Source organism: Montipora capricornis, chromosome 4 (assembly GCF_036669925.1).
Source record: "Montipora capricornis isolate CH-2021 chromosome 4, ASM3666992v2, whole genome shotgun sequence".
Classification (NCBI taxonomy): domain Eukaryota; kingdom Metazoa; phylum Cnidaria; class Anthozoa; order Scleractinia; family Acroporidae; genus Montipora; species Montipora capricornis.
This window is the reverse complement of record NC_090886.1, coordinates 43,628,850-43,633,849: the sequence shown is the minus strand read 5'-3', so window position 1 is coordinate 43,633,849 and position 5,000 is coordinate 43,628,850. Positions and strand designations below refer to the sequence as shown.

Genomic DNA, 5,000 nt, shown 5'->3' with positions numbered 1-5,000 from the left:
GCTTAATTCCTTGCTGAAGTCTCTTTATAAATTAGGTGAAACATGTTCCACGGTTCATAAGCCTAACAAAACTTCCGTTGAAAAGAGACTTTATTTGTCCGACCTGTAGAAAAATGTGACTGCCAATAACACTGACATCACTCCATGGCCTCTTTTTATACTTTAGCTCTTGACAGTTGTTTTCTCGTTTTCTTACGAAAGGTACTGAATTACATAGTTCATTCTTTGCATTAGCCGTTTTTATACTAGAGACACAATCCGGCCAGACGAATAAGGCGTCTCTTATGTTATCCGTCTAGTGTAAAGACGGGACGAACTATATGAGACGCATAATTCGTCTTGGACGAACTTGGGCAAACATTTCTTCTGCGTCTGTTAAATTCCTGTAGAATAAAGACGGGCACTAGACGCATAATGCGTCTGGTCGAACTTTCCAGTTTAGTGCGTCTTCGAAGACGCAATAAAATAGATTATTAGTCCAGATGAATTATGCGGATAGTGCCCGTCTTTATAATAGACGAATTTAAAAGACGCATAAAAAAAGTTTGCCCAAGTTCCTACCAGACGAATTATACGTCTCTAGTATAAAAACGGCCATTCTGTGGGTCATTTGCATGGGATCGCAAATCAGGCAGCTATAGCGAGATCGTTGAGATAATGAGGTCTGTGAAAAATTATATTTCAATATTTTGGCAGTAACAGTTAATTCAAATAAGAGTAGAAAAATTATCCGTTTTTGACATATTTTCAGCTGCATGACTATTTCCAAATACTTCTGCCCTTCCTTTGGGTGTCAATGCTATAAAATCTGAATACCTTTCTGTCAAATCGGCTAACTTCAAATTGCTGCGGATTAATTATACGGACAAAATATATATCTTGCCCAAAGGTTTCCAAGATTCGAAAATTACAATTCCTCCCCACTACTCCTATTTTGGTCGTACGTGGCGGTACACAGTGCAGCGAAAAGACACATGAACGTGATATATGAAGCAATTTCATTGTCAAGGAATGAAAACAAAAAGTACTCAGATGAATTGTGCGTTAGTCACACGAAACGAGTAGGAGAATAAAGAGAGTTATACAACTACTTGTTCGCAGAAGTGCAACTTTAGTGGTTTAACTTAAAATTAATCATTCATCTTTTCCTCGTTATCCGCTACACATTTTTCTACAGGTCGGACAAATAATGCCTAATTCAACTTTTTTAAAGTCTCTTTTGAACTATAAGCCAGGTGGTTTCCTGAGGTCTCCTCGCCTAACAACCTGCTGTATATCTTTTAAAATTTGTTATACACTTAAGGAACATTCCTCACGGGAACATTAGAACCCAACGTCAGTGGCTTCATAGCTCAGTTGGTTAGAGCTTCGCACCGGTATCGCGAGGTCAAGGGTTTAAGCCCCGTTGAAGTCCTGAATTTTTTGGGCTTTTCCACGCAATTGCAAAAATTGCGTTCGTAACTTCAAGGATCATAGCTTCACTTGATTTCATATCCGTAGTTCATATATGATCCATTTCATATATCATTTCATCGTCAAGACCATTTTCTTTAGCCAGAACAAGTTTTGAAAACTGTGGTTATTTGTGTAATGATTCCTCATGATAAGTCATGATGTAGTGACGTCTTGGGAACAAAGTTATCCTTTTTACAGACTTTGCATCTGCCATGTTTCAAAGGATTTATGGATACTAGTTAAATTATGGTGGCAGATCGTATCATTGTCATAAATGAAGAAATAACTACTTTTAAACCGAAGCGAATGAATTAGATTAAATTCAGATAAACAATTTGGAATAAAGATAAGCGTTATAAGTTAACACTGCAACGTTTCGATAACTCCAGACATCATTTTCGTGTCACTTAAAATAAACCAAAGCCTCGCAGAATTTTGGATAGGGTGAGAACAATGAGATTGTAAGGTAATCACTTAAGGTGTAGGATTAGTTCTGACTTCAGAAAAAAAAGGGGTACCACGAGAGGGACAGAAACATACTGAGAGAGGTTAGGGGAATCAACCTACCCGTCCCTGGGATTCCACAGAGATGTCTGTGGCCCCACCCTTACCTTCTCGTAAAAAAAAAAAAAAAAAAAACACACAATAAAACCGATTTGAGCAAGCCCACTTTCTTCTGTGTAATCGCCGCTCCATAAACCTTATTAATTAACCGGCTCTAATATTGTTTGTTCTACTTTGCTTTTCAATGAAACTAAAGAGAACTAAATTTTCTTTCTATTAACAAGATATGGCGCAGCAGCAAAGTTTCTGTGTCCTGAAAAGACGTAGAATCGCTTCAATCAACTAAGATCAGTCCGCTTTTTAAGTGCGTGGAGTTGGTATTTCGAGGATGTCTCGTGAGTATTTTGTCTGACAAACATTTTATCAGGATCCATCTTCTCACGCATCGTCAGCCAATCATCCATCTTAGGGTACACGCTCTTCAATTATGCCAAGTTGAATGTTGTATTCCCACACACCTGACCAGGGAGGGGAGGTACTTGCCCCAATGAAGACGCGTTCCAGGAATGTCAAGCAGGATATCCCAGAAATAGGAGAAGAACGTCCTTTTGTCGTCTTTGTTGTACGAGTTGTCGCCTTTGTTTTGCGAGTTGTACGAGATACTCAACCAAAAAGGGGTCTCCTTAGCACCGTAAATCTCAGCGGAATTGTTCTTTGCAGGCTTTCTGGTTTTCGAACAGCTTCTGAAGTTTATCAATGACAGTTTGACATTGGTCATGGGGAATCCAGATTTCAGTGAAATCCACTTTAATGATGGTGTCAGTGTGAGTCTCGTTGCCAATGGGCAGACTCTCTTACTAGGTGTTGCGGAAACGCGTTGGCTTTTCAAGGGGCACGAACACTCCCAAAATGGCTCCGATAATGTCATAATCCACTTCTGTTGGATGTGCCTTCTCAAGCACAAAATCACATGTTGCCAGTGAGATGGCAGCCATTCCAGCAGCGAGGATATTGGAGACAACTGACCTGTAAGGAATGGTGTCTCCACTGAAGGTTCTTTTCAAAACCCGCTGTTGAACTCGTTTTACTTTCTTCTGTGGGAACCAGTTCACTCGCATGTACTCGTTTTTCTCAAGGCTTTCCTTCAGTTTGCTGTTTCCATCCTTGTCCTGTCCGAGCATTGATTCGGCAAAGTTGTGATCTGACTCTGATCCCTCAACAAGCCTCATTTGAGGCAGGCGGAACGAAACGCGGGTTCTGACGCCAAAGAGCCCCATTGAAACACCAACTGGAGCCCAAAGATCCGTGCCAGGTTTGGCAACCTGCAGTTGACCATTGCCATTCTACGAACTCGATTTGATGGATCACGCCGCAAAAGCTATGCTTCAAACTTCCACCTGTAGAACCAGTAGATATGAAGCCCGCCAACTGACTGTTGGATGATGCCTCCAAGCTCATGGAAACCAATCCCATAAACAGCGACTTGCTAACATACTGAGTTTTTCAGGTTTGAATTGGGATCCATTGGATCTGTACCCAGATAACATCCTCCACCGATGCGACAGTACAGCCATTTCGTACGCCTTTCCTTGTGGACACACAGTATTTCCACTTTTTTTTTTTTTTCATATATCAACTCATGTCTATATGACTGCGTTCGACTTTAGGAGAACGCACACTATTGATGCCGCTTCTTTCTGGATGCTGCACGATTTCAGAGTTTGGGCGCCATCTTCCATTGGCTGACCACTCGCCTCGATATCAGGGACTTTAAGAACCGACTACGGCAACGACAACGCCAAAAAGCAGTAATACTATTGGTTAAAAGAACCAAACTGATCGTGCTGCACGTGCGGCACGCATTTTGAACAATTATCTCCCGTAATCGTCAAAATTTTACTACGTGAAATAACCAGATTTAAGGTTTTGACGACAACGTGGACAAACTACAGTGTTTCTTTCAGTCTCGCTCTTTACTTCAAATTCGTACGTACAAATCCAGTTATAAGACACTTCGCCGATATTGTATAATATAAAAAAAGACGGAATAATCATGAAATCCTTAAAACAGCTCGAACTTATATTTTGAAGTGACGTTTTTGTGGCCGTAGCCGTCGTGGTTTCTTAAACTCCCTGTCTTGCGAGGGCCTCAAGTCTCCGCAATTGTCCAGAGTAAGAGACTTTTTTAGCAGTTACGGCGTCCATTTTGATTTCTATTATATTAAAACACATTATGGGATGCTTATTGGGCAAATTAATATGTATTTACACCCTGAGCATCCCATAATGTCTTTCGAAACAATAGAAATCAAAATGGCCGCCGTATCCACAAAGTCTATTGAGTAATGACGTGCAGTAAGTGCATGCGCGTAAGTCGGTGAACAAAATATTGCAGGCTCAGAACAACTGGTTTAGAACACTGCCTAAAATCACGCCACAAAGCCACTTTCCCTGAATATTTCTGGGTATCAGAACATTAAAAATATGTCATTTTACTAGATATCGAACGCACTTTACTAATCAAAGAATATTACTGGTATAGGGAATTAAGAAGCGTGCTATCTGAGGAGGCTCTAGGGTGGCTGGACTTTGGGAACAAGGGCTTTGAATAGTATAATATCCTCACTGCATACTCATTACCTCATCGCGTAAGGTTAAGTTATGGGAAGATTTCTCTCCTGCCCTCACCATTACGACCTAAACGAACAAAACCTCCAAAGCCCCAAAGAATCGCCAGAACAAAAGACAAGACAGGAGCACCACTCTTTATTTCCTCCCATTACTCAGAAGCCTCTTAAATCGCTACCCCCGCCCACGACTATCATTACTCTAAGCCAGCCGATACACCAGCCCTATAGTATTACAAGAAAAACATCAGAAACCCATAACTAAAAGATACACTGGAGGTTGCTAGGATGAGAAATCGGAGTCCGAACAAGACACTCGGTACTCGAGAGGAGTCGTTTAGTGAAAGAGGAGGAACCAGCTATAGTAGACATTTTATTGTAATGGTTAACCATATCGCCATTCCTCCATCCTAC

General features: G+C 40.9%; 1 protein-coding gene and 1 pseudogene across 1 annotated transcript in view; one reads left to right on the top strand and one right to left on the bottom strand.

Annotated features, from left to right (window-relative positions):
• Positions 1–5,000, top strand: part of LOC138044955 (NLR family CARD domain-containing protein 3-like) — a 383,130-nt gene that overhangs the window by 47,237 nt on the left and 330,893 nt on the right. The window lies entirely within an intron of this gene.
• LOC138046723 (uncharacterized) overlaps positions 2,320–5,000 on the bottom strand; it is a 6,033-nt pseudogene continuing 3,352 nt past the window's right edge.